The sequence below is a fragment of the Kogia breviceps genome, chromosome 5 (genome assembly GCF_026419965.1).
Source record: "Kogia breviceps isolate mKogBre1 chromosome 5, mKogBre1 haplotype 1, whole genome shotgun sequence".
Lineage (NCBI taxonomy): Eukaryota > Metazoa > Chordata > Mammalia > Artiodactyla > Physeteridae > Kogia > Kogia breviceps.
In genome coordinates, this window is record NC_081314.1 from 65,409,507 (window position 1) to 65,421,995 (window position 12,489).

The window sequence follows — 12,489 nt, forward strand, 5'->3', positions numbered from 1 at the left end:
CATGTACTGTGCTAGTCTCTGTGAAATAATTTAATGTTCTTTAGAAGTTAGAAGATACTTCAGAATCTTATGGTGCCTGATGCAACACCATGGACATTAATTATCACTGACTGGTATACCAGATATAAAAATTACAGGGGATTTGGGGGAATTCACGTAAGTAGGAAGGTACCCCTTGGTGTGCAGAATTTAGCACTATGAGGGTATATATACAGGGACATCTCACTTAGAAATCTGTGTGTGTGTGTGTGTGTGTGTGTGCATGTGTGCACGCCTCGGGTGCGGTGTAGGTTCAAGATTGGAGGGGTTTAGGGAAAGTTTTCTGGAGAAAAGTATTTTTGATCTGAGCTCTAAAGATAAATAAAATTCAGGAGTTGGGAGGGGTATCCAGACAGAGGAATGTGGTATAAATACCTAAGTGTGTGTGAAAGAGAGGCTGAGGAAATCGGATGACTAAAGTAGCTTGATTTGACTGAAGCATAAAAAACCATGAGAAATGAGGGGTAAGCAGTGGCTAGAGACAGGACTTGAAAAATCGTACCAAGGAGTTGAGTCATTTTCCTAAAGCAAAAGAAGGCCTTCAAAGTGTTTTAAGCAGAAAAGCAACATGATTTACATTTTCAGAAATAACTTTTGTGTGCTCTGTGGGCAGTGGAATAACAGAGGCAGGCATATCTGTTAGGGGGTGTCTCGCTGAGAATGAATGAGGCCGGCTACTTCCACTTCCAGGAAATTCTTCTACAGATTCTCACACAGGTGCCCACAGGTGTTTGGGCAAGTATGTTCATTGCACTACTGCTTATAATGACAAAACCTATAAGCATAGATGATGTCTATCAATTGGACACTAGTTGTATAGCTTCTGTTATATCCATTCTATGAAATACTGCATACTAAAAAGAATGTAGTAGATCTATATTTATTAACATATAAAGATTTCCAAGACATATTGTAAAGAGAAAAAAGCAAGTCACAAATAATCTATATAGTATGGACCCCAATTACATAAAATCAAAAATATATTCTCTATATCTGCATAGTATATGTGTATGTAAATTAACAGAAAAAGGACAGAAAGGATATACATTTCAAAGTGATGACAATGCCTTCCTTTAAGGAAAGGAATGGAAGACAAAGAGCAACTTCCACTCTATATGCTTCTGTTTTGTTTAAGATACTAAGAGAAAAAAGTATTTGTGTATCACTTGTATAATAAGAAAAAAAGAAATTAATTGCTACATTGCATATCTTTTTTTATTCATCGATAGCATGAGTTTTGTCTTCATCCTGTCTAATAATTTCTATGATTTTTAATTCTAAATTTCTGAAAAAATTAAAATTTAAAAAATCTTTTAAGAATTTAAAATTCTGTAAAGACACAGACATAGAGAAGGGACTTGAGGACACGGAGAGGGGGAAGGGTAAGCTGGGACAAAGTGAGAGAGTGGCATGGACATACATACACTACCAAATGTAAAACAGATAGCTAGTGGGAAGCTGCCACATAGCACAGGGAGATCAGCTTGGTGCTTTGTGACCACCTAGAGGGGTGGGATAGGGAGGGTGGGAGGGAGACGCAAGAGGGAGGGGATATGGGAGTGTATGTATACGTATAGCTGAATCACTTTGTTATACAGCAGAAACTAACACACCATTGTAAAGCAATTCTACTCCAATAAAGATGTTAAAAAAAAATTAAAATTCTGAAAATTTCTCTTCTCTCCCCTCCAAGACTGTGCCCTCTTCTTTTCCCCCCCAAACACCCCTCACTTTAATCTTTCTCTAGTTCTCATTATGCAGCTACCCCAAACAGATGATAACTCAGGGCACAATTTAAACTTCCAGAGGTTAAAAATCATTAACAAGATTAAGTAACCAGCAGAAATCAACAGGGATTGAAAAAAGGAAGTTTTTCTCTTTACTCTCTGGGCACTGAGAATTTTTAGTGCTGCCATAATTTTCTAGAAAGATCCTGTGATGACCTCTGAAAACAATCCAGGACCCCCACAGCTGCTCTTGGATCCCAGTAGAACCGATTCAGCTGTGCACTGAAGGGAAAGTTATAAATTGCTTAGAGGAGGAGGTTACAAAAGGGAGCGACCAGGCTGGCTTTTGTTAGGGTAAATCTGGGCTCCCCAACCTGTTAAGATGCTTTGAAAGAGGTAACAAAATGATCTATAAAGGCGAACCAGTGGGTGTCATTTCTTTAGATAATCAAAAACCTTTTGATTGGGGAATACACAAAAGGCTGAGGAAGGTTAGTAACCCTGGGATAAAAGAAAAATTTCCTTCATCAATTAAAAAACAGTTATGGAAAAATGAAGACTAGAACTCCAATTTCCCCAATGGAGAAAGATTAAAATGTTGACATCGTTCAACATTTATTAGTCAATGTCAATTGAATGGAGAGCTCCTGGAAGAAATCAATGATCTAAAATTGATTTTAAATGTTATAAATAAAAATACAAAATGTAAAAACAAACCTTTTTAGCAATTAATTAATAAAAGTAACAAACATTTTATTTCCATTCTCATACATGTTTTTTGGCCTAGTACCTAATAAGCATCCACCAGCACTGAAAGTGTCACCATTCTAATGCTGTTTCTTCTTCTCTCACCAATCCTTAATTTTTCACTTGAGTTTTATTTTAAATACTGCGAAGACTTTTCTGATACTTATCCTGAGGTTTTTGTTGTTTTTGTTTTTTAAGCTTTTACCTAATTCAAATTCACTAGGTAGAAGTCCTATCTAAACAAAGTCAACACAAAAACAACAGCAACACTAAGCTTATTAATAACATCTGGAGCTTTTCTCCGGGGAAACTAAACATTTCTAAAGACACTTGCCACTTAATAATCATTAAATATGAGTGATGTGCTGACATGTTATATGTATTAGAAAGAGAATAACAAAATCTGTATAATACCAACTTAATCCTACAGTCTCTAGGAAACCTCCAAATCAATGAAGCATCAAGCCAGAGAGGGACTGTATTTGCATTGGGACCTCAGAATTATTCGGTTGGCAAAAGGGAGCAGAGCAAAATGATGCCCACTGTATATAAAAGCAGAGTTAACACAGTGACGGCAGAACAGCATGGCCGCCTCATCAGCCTGCTCCAAAATACAAAAGCAGTGCAATGGAGCCAGCTTCCTGAAGGCGAAGGACTCTACCTTGATGCTTTACATCCTTGTAGAGCAACTAAGATGGAAAGAAACAACTGTCCATCTCCAGAGCTGAATGATAAATAATCCACGGACAAGGCTGCCCCAAACAGATCAGGTACAATAAAATACCCGGGGAGTGGAGAATGTTTCACTGACCAGGACAGCAATGACAAGGGTCAGCACTTCTATGCAGCACAGCAAGAACTTGCAGAAGAGCCCGGCAATCTGAACCTGGTCATTGTTCAGCATCTGACTGAATGCACTGATCTCCTCCTCCTGAGCCCCACATCAGCCCCAGTTCCAATGCCTGTCTTTGTCCCTGTTTTCATCACTCCATGGTAAAATCTGAAAAATATGGGTAATGAAGGGAGGTTTTTTTAAAAAATAAAACTATATGTATTCAATTGTTTTTATTTTTAATAATCTTACCTTTATGAAATAATGGTTATAAGAAATAGTGGTAGAAGAAGTAGTAATGTTGTTTTATAGATAAAATAAAATGTGGGTAATCCTGTGTTTTTGCATTTACAAAAATTATTAGCTTGTTCAATCGAAAAATCTGGGGATTGCTGGTGCAAGAGTTGGAAATTCTGACTGAAAGTTAAAATAGATTTGGCTCAAGTCCCATCTCTGCCATTTATTGGCTGTGTGACCTTTAAGCCTCCGTTTCTTCATTTGTTGAACAGAAATAACAATTGTGCCTACCTAATGGGTTGTCAGGAGTATTATGGAGATAACGCAGAAGATGCTTAGCACAGAGTATGGTACACTGTAATAGTCGAGTGTTAGCTTTTTAAAGAGTCAAAAGAAAGGTCACTTATCATCTCTGGCCCTCAGTTGGCTCATCTCTCAAATGAGGCCTCTGACCTCAGAGACCTCTGCATACCCTGTAACTGTGACACCCTATATCCCACCCCATAGTGCTAGTCCTTCTACTCTTTCTAAGCTATTCAAGTCTACAACTGTTCACAGGTTCGAGTTGAACAGATGATGCTCCATCCATATGATGAACTACCAACCAGACATGAAATGACATCCAATTATATTACTGAGTGGGAAAAGCAAAGTTACAAACCAGTCATTAACCACATGATCCAATTTTTGTAAAATGAAATACATACAAATGGTAATTTCTAACTCATCCTCCAACCCCCCCCACCCAATTACTCAAGCCAGAGCTCTCCAGAAGTAATACAACATGAGCCACACTGTGAGCCATATGTGGAATATTCAATTTCTAGTAGCCACATTAAAAGAAACAGATGAAATTTGGTTTAATGATATATTACAAAATATTTTCATTTCCACATGTAATCATTACAAAAATTATTACTGAGTACTTTACATTATTTTTCATATGAAGTCTCTGAAATCAGTGAGGATTTGACACTTTTTCATATCTTTTTTTGCGGTACGCGGGCCCCTCACTGTTATGGCCTCTCCCGTTGCGGAGCACAGGCTCCGGACGCGCAGGCTCAGCGGCCGTGGCTCACGGGCCTAGCCGCTCCGTGGCATGTGGGATCTTCCCGGCCCGCGGCACAAACCCGTGTCCCCTGCATCGGCAGGTGGACTCTCAACCACTGCGCCACCAGGGATGCCCACTTTCTCATATCTTAATGTGTACTAGCTACATTTCAAGTGCTCGGTGGCCACATGCGATTCACGGCTACCATCTCAGACAGTGCCACTCTAGGCAGTTAGTCCTCCAACTCACATTGAATTAGAATTAACAGACTGAAAGGAAACTCATCTTATTTATCTTATATGCCCATAGCCTAAAATAGTTCCTGTACCTATTGGGTACTCAAAAACTATTGTTTGAATGAACATATTTAATTCAAAGTATTCTTGGGGGACTTTGCATTTTTAAGCACTGTATTAATCATGGAATAAAAGACACTGCACCAATCCCAAGAAAGAGCTTGGGAATTTTGTAAAGTGTCTCCCCAAAATCAGACTTCATAAGCAGCCTCCTACTTTGTCCAGAGGTAAAGCCAGCCATGCAGAAATGCAAGTTTCCCCAATGAATTAACTAAAAATATTTATAGAACTAAAGCTAATACCAAAATGTATATTATAGACAAATGTTCAAAGATAGCGGGGCTGAGAGAAATGGATAATAATAAAACCTTTTTAAGTGCCTGTTATGAAAATACTTTACATACATCATTTATAGGCTTCACTAAAACTCTGTAAGGTAAGGTGGAGGAATAACGACAAAGAGGAAAAAATACTGGCCGTGGAGTCATTAAAACAAACAAACTCTTCAGATTTGAATTCTATCTCTGCCAATTTCTAGCTCTGTGACCTAAGGTAAGTTTCTTAATCTCTCTAGCCTCCGTTTTCTCATCTGTACAATGGGCATTAAATTAACTATCCTTAATTATTGTGAGGGTTAGATTAATTGCCACATGAACTCCCAATGAATGACACCTAGTATTATTATAGTAGGGCTCAAACAAAATAGAAGTGATCACTGTTATCATCCTTGGTTTGCGGAAGGGAAGATCAAGGTTCAGAGGAATTAAACAGCCTCAATGTCATGTAGCAGATAAATAGATGAGCCAGGATTCAAACCCAGATCTGTCCAACTTAGCAAGCCCATGCACTTTCCACCATATCATACGTGGGAAGGTCTCATGGCTGAGGCCCCAGTGTTTGGATACAGGGAAGACACCCTGAGAGGGTACCCACGTGGCAAAAGATGCAAATAAACACAACTTGAGGAGAAAGGCATCTCACTTAACTGGATCAGATCAGAACAGGGAACTAGAGGAGCTAAATTTGAGTCAATACGGGAGTTTGGCTTATGGAAAACCTTGAGCCATGTGGAGGAGTTGAGACTTGACTACCACCTAAATCCCGTCATAAATCTGTGAAGCAGTTGATCAATCTCTGTGCAATTATGAAGCTCTTCTTCTTTTTAACTTAATTCTTTAGGCTGATAGGAACATTCCTTTATTTAAGTAAAGGCTGAACATATGCTTTTCTACCCTCTTCAAATCCTACTTTAAATTTGTCTTAATCCTTTGAGTCCACATGAGGAGTGGTGTTCAGGTTCCAATATATTAACTAGGCTGTGAAAGGAAAACCAACCAAACTCGCATCTGTGGTTAGAACACTGCAACAACTTTACTCAGGTTAGATCCTCTCGCAGGCCCATTAAACCAACACAGCTGTTCACCATTAGTTATCCGCTCATTTGGCTGTTTTCCTGAGCCACCTCATCAATGAGCCATGAGCCACCACACCTGGCATGCTCATGTCTGAACTGAGTCATGTGAAGAACGTTATCAGAAACATTTTTTTAAATGAACAAAGTGCATGTATGTGTATTAGACTCTGTATATAAACGTGCATGTTCATATACACATACAATTAACATGTGTTCAAGCAACACATACAACTAGGGCTTCTCTCCAACTGAAGATGGACACAAAAGATTATTTATAAAAAAAGTCCCCCGATTATTTTGTTTCTCTAAAGACTGTATTCTCTTTTAAAAAATGTGTATTCTTTTTCTTAAATTATTTTGACACATATTATTTACCTTATAAAATGAAACAGGAAATCTACTAGCAAAAATGACCAGAAAAAGGATAGAGGATGAAGACTTAGGGAAATCATCATTAATATTGCTAATGAATAGTTATTCCCTATGGTACGTTCATAGGCAATTATTTCTCATGTTTTTCTAAAACAGAAAAATATATATACTTACCAGTTTGAAAGAAACTGTATGGAAGATTAAAATCAGCGTCTTAAAATCCTTTTAAAAGTTTTCAGTTTTTTTCAACAAGAAAACAAACCAGAAATGACTGATAAACTGAATCATTGAATGAACACTGAAAAGTGTTGTAATTACTCAAGACATGTTCTCCTTCCCTGGCCTGTTAGAGTCCCGTGGTTTCATTATATGACACTTTTCAGCACTTTTAGCTGGTTTGTGGCACAACCTCCCCAAAGAAATATGAAGAGTAATTTTCAAAAGGAACTTTTATTTTTAATATGGATTGATTTTTTTAAAGGCAGCTCCAAGCAGCTCAGTATATCAAACAGGAGCCATCACGCCAATCCCAACACATCAAGGAACAGTTTTAGCACGTGAGGTTTGTTGTTTCTAGCAGGTATCCATGTAGCCAGCGAGGTCACCACTCAGCGAGGTGCTTTCTTTCTGGTATATAAGAAAAGAAATCACCAGGAATAAGGGGGGAAATGGGCTTGGGAAACAGGAGGGGACCTTGTCAATCTCCAAGATGCTAGAAAATGATTGTGGAAATCTTTTGTTAGGGAATCCTATAATGGTATTGCAGCTCATCTCTTGTGGACATGAACAGCAACTAGCCTAAGATGGTGAGGGCGACAGGGGATTAGACAAATCGTGAAAAGGCCCTGGAAAGGACATTGCTGGTGATTGGAATCATAAAGGCCCAAACTGTATCATTATTTACTTGCAACAGCAGTGTCCCTATAAACAGGATTTCTTGGGGAAAAAAACCCGAAGGCATATATGAAATGTTTATTATGAGTGTGTGTATATAAATTATGTTACAAATGGGGAAAGAAAAAGGCCCTACAGAACTACTCATATATTCTTATGAGTCATGCACCGATTTTTTTTATTGTTAAGAATTTATGCTACTTCCAAGAGGAGGACATTAAGCTTGTTCCCAATCCTTTTTATTTTAAACATATGGATCACTGAGAAGGTTAGCATTGTGCTGGAAATGATTTTGATGCATATAACAAAGCTATAAAAAGAACAATAGGAAGAGATGGATAAATTTGTGAGGTTTCAAGATAGCTAGTAGGATTGTAAGATCAAATGGCAGGATCCCTGGCATTACCCACTAGGCAGGATAACAGAATATTCCTGAATCTTAGATTTTAGGAAACTACACTGTAAAGAGCTAAAGTTTTTCAACACAAGAGTCGGTTTCAGTACATATCTTTGTCAATCCTTCCATAGACACTTTGTTGAAAAGGAGAATCTTTTATCAATATTTATACAGGTGTTAGAATCCAAGTTTATTGTTTAATAAAGTTTTATTGTTTAATAAGATCAAACCATATCTTGTAAACTAATCATATCCCTTTTCCCCAGGTTATTTTCTCTAAATTGATTGCTATGGGCAATTAAAATTCATGGCTTACTAGTAAGTTAGACAGTTATTCCTTCAGATGATAATAGTAAAGACAAAAGCAGCGATGGTTACAATAATTATCATGAGTGTTTGTCTAATAATGTAGATGAGCCACGCACTGTACTTAAGCAGATGGGGATAGGGAGTGGGGTTGTTACAGAGAGGAACCAATCCCTGGATCCCTGGTCTCACAGATTCCAGACTAGTGGGAGACGTAAACATGGACATAAATGATTACCATTGGATAAGCAGTCACAGAGTTAGTTGTAATGGCCACAGTGACCTGAAATGCTGTACATGCAGGAAATGCTTCTTTAGTGCTTACTGAATGAATGAAGTGGGTTTCTACCTGCCCAACCTGCAACCTGCACACTATTCTGACATTCTCTTCCTCTCTTGGTTGGACTCAGCTTATAGCCCATTTGACCTTTTTCCCTGGCCAGAACCTTGGCCAGTCTCCCAGACCTAACTCATTCCAGCTACTAATAAATAAGCCTATTGTATCAAACTGCCCGGAATTACTTCTGAGGAGAGCTAAATCAAAGCTGTCCCTAATAGCAATTAGATATTTGAAAGCACATCAACTCCTTCCACATGTTGGGAAGCAGTGAAATATTATTAAACACTTAAAAGAGCCTGGGGCTGGGACAAGGGACCAACCCATGGTGCGACTATAGGCAAGCCATTTCACGAAAATCTGCCTGAGATTTATATCACTACTGCACTTATCTGGGTTTACAAGGCTCTTTCTTCCCATGTATTTATTTTGCATTTGGGATAAGAAATCACGAGGTAGACTCCTGAAGCTTTATTATAGCCTTATGGCCCAAACAGCTAGGCTTCTTACAGGTATAATTCAGAAAGAAATATAGATTTTATTTTCCCCCATGAAAACAGAATTTTTATTAAAACAGTTAAGTGAAAATATTTAAAATACAAGAACTCTTTTTCCAGAAAGGATATACAACATAGAGCAAGACTTGGAGGAATAACAACACCATAGATCTTCAAGCTGGAAAATCTTTTTTCCAATTCAAGCTCAGAAATGGTGGCCTAGGGTGGCTTAGTGACTTTACCAAGGCTACGCTGTCAATCATGGGAAGAGCTGGGAGCAGATGCTTAACCTGCACTCTCCTTGTTAGTCTTCTTCCACTAAACATGCTTAAGTTCTGCGTTTAACTCTTGATAATGACTCTTTGCAATCCACCAAAGTTTCTCCTACACCTTGGATAGTAGGAGGTGTGGGATAGTAGGATGCATCCTTAAGTTCACCTTGAATCTCTTCACTCTAAGTCTGTACACAACTTGGGACTTTTCAAGACATTCCAAGCCCTTGCACATAAGGCTCTAGGTTTCAACTTACTCACATGACCACTTTAAGCTTTTTGCTTATGACGCCTTCAGAACTACCCAGTTGCCTATATATGTTCCCTGCTCTTAGGTCTTATTTCTTTTATTAGACACTGGAAAAGTCAGAAAAAAAAATAAAAAGATCTGATTAATATTATTTGTTCATACAACTATAATTGTCTCAAGCTAATTGGAGAGGTTTTATTTCTTTTCCATCTGGATTAATTCACCCCCAACTTCTCCATAGTCTTGCTTTTCGATGCTTTCAAAAAATAAACATATTGCTTACGTTTACTCATTAATCATTTGTTCCTTGAAGAGAAATTTATTGAGCACCTATTATGTGCCAATCAGGGATGCTGGGCACTTGGTATACAGTAAAAATATGGTGCTTGGTCCCATGGAGTTGACAATCTGAAGGAACTAAGCAAATCACACCAATAAATAGGTGTGTCTACTTTAGACTATGAGATAAAGGAAAAAAACAGAGGGTTGTGAGGACAAACATTATGGAGATCCAATTTAGACTGAAGTGGGAAAAAAATTACAGCTTCCTTCCTGTGGTTTTATAATTTGTCTCTGATAAAAAATAAACTTTTTGAAAGGGATGATAATTGTTTTCTCAGAACAAAGCTTTTAGCAAAAGAAACATAAGATCATGTCTCTCTATTGCCTCAACTTCCTCCTCTATAAAATAGATTATCATCATGATCCTCACCCTACTTTCCAGGCACTTTGTGAATAAAATAAGACCATTAGCAAGAAGTTGTCTCCAGCATTCCACATGTTATTTGGAACAACACTAGTAGAGTTTATATTAAACATATTTTTCAAAGAAGGTAAGAATAACAGCAATACATCGGAAACATCTTGACAAACTTAAACATCATTTCTCACCACAGGTTTTGTTGGCAGTAAAAGATGCCTTCTTTCTAAAAAATAACAAAACTTAGGATTTTCAAGTGGGCCAGCAAATAAGCCCCCGTTAGCTTCTGTGACAGTATTATAGAATCTGCCTGTAATTTTGCTTAACAGTAATAAAAGCTTATCATGCAGCCAAATCCCTACAGCAATGTTCTCAAAGGTTCTGCATGTGGAAGCCTGCTGCCTTTTGGCTTCCCCATTAAACACCTGTTCTGGGCTTGAGCCATGCTTTTGGTTTCTCACTCAGGTGGAGAGTCTTGTTTAAGTGGACAGGCAGGTATTTTTGCTGTCACCAAAGACAGCTAATTTGGGAAGCCTAATCTTGCAGAGGGGGCCAAGTTTCAGTTCTCAGAGTGCTGGGTTTAGGGTAGAAGGGACTCCACCCAAAAATGCAACCTGAATACTTCCCCCTTTGCCCCTCTCTTGTCTCTGCTGAGAATCCCCTAAATAACTGACATGTTTTATAGATTTCAGGCAACCAGGTCTACAGTGTGCAGCTCCCCATTCTCTCCTGTCACCTGACTAATTTAAGACTTTTCTCCTCCGATGGTATAGCAACTCCTGACAAGCAATTGCCTTGTGGTTTATTTCAGTTGATTCAAACACTATTATAAGTTGAGAAATTAGTTATGGGGATTGAAGGAAGGAGGAATTTTACAGGTGTGAATGCATAGCCATTTCTGATCCAAATATTTCCAAAGGAATTGTGTGCTAAGGAAATACCATCTCCCAACTTTCAAGGCCCCTGCATCTCTTAATGGAAAAAGATATTTTTTAGGCAATAATTTTGCAGTTTCCTTTAACCCTAAGGACTAATCTTTCCTTGTATTCCTTTCAAAAGCACTATACTAATGTAAAAAACAATTTTAATTCAATAGTTGTTCAGATAATAAAGGGTTTGGTGATGCCAGTCAATGATTTCATTTCAAAACTGTGACTGAAAGTGGATAGCAGTGCTGGTGGCTGCTGATCATTTTAAGGCTGGTCTAAAACCAAAGTAGCCACTCTTTGTCCCAGAAGCATTTTGATTTTAGAAGGGGGAATTCTGCATGGAACACTAGTTTGGAAGATTTTATCACTAAAGTTTTGAACAAGGGACAAATAATTTATGCTTACTTGATCATAATCACTATTTCACAGATGGGGAAATGAAGGGTCAAGAGGTTACACGTGATTCTTACAGTCCCAAAGAAGTTCAGCTGGAGGATTAGTTCTGAAAACAATTACAATTGACGACAACCATTCATTTATTCAACCAATATTTAGTGAGCACCTACTATGTTCCAGGAACTCTGGATCATCGGTGAATAAAACAAAGATCCCTGCCTTCATGGTTGTCAGAAATAATGTCCAAATACTTTTGGTTAAGTGTATCTACATTATTCACTCCATTCTTCACTGTTTTGGTTCTACTCTCCTGGAAGATAAAACCAACACACCTGAAACTAAAAGAAAACATTTACGTGAGCATGTTTACAGGAAGCAGAGTTAAACTGGGAGTGATAATGGCTTCCTAAGATTAATCAGGGAAAGCCAATGGTTTAGTGAACCTTGAGCTTGTTTTAAGGAAGAGATGAGTGCTCACTTCGGCAGCACATATATTAAAATTGGAATGATACAGAGAAGATTAGCATGGCCCCTGCGTAAGGATGACACGCAAATTTGTGAAGCATTCCATATTTTTGAGTAAAAAGACTTGTATGCAGAAAACTATAAGACACTGATGAAAGCAATTAAAGATGATACAAACAGATGGAGAGATATACCATGTTCTTGGATTGGAAGAATCAACATTGTGAAAATGACTATACTACATAAAGCAATCTACAGATTCAGTGTAAGCCCTATCAAACTACCAATGGCATTTTTCACAGAACTAGAACAAAATTTTTCACAATCTGTA

At 38.0% G+C, this 12,489-nt stretch overlaps 1 non-coding gene across 1 annotated transcript; it reads left to right on the forward strand.

Moving 5' to 3' along the window:
- The first annotated feature begins 12,163 nt into the window (after positions 1-12,163).
- On the forward strand, positions 12,164-12,270 carry LOC131757898 (U6 spliceosomal RNA). Its single transcript, XR_009336046.1, has one exon. It is a non-coding gene; the product is annotated as a U6 spliceosomal RNA (small nuclear RNA).
- Positions 12,271-12,489: the final 219 nt, after the last annotated feature.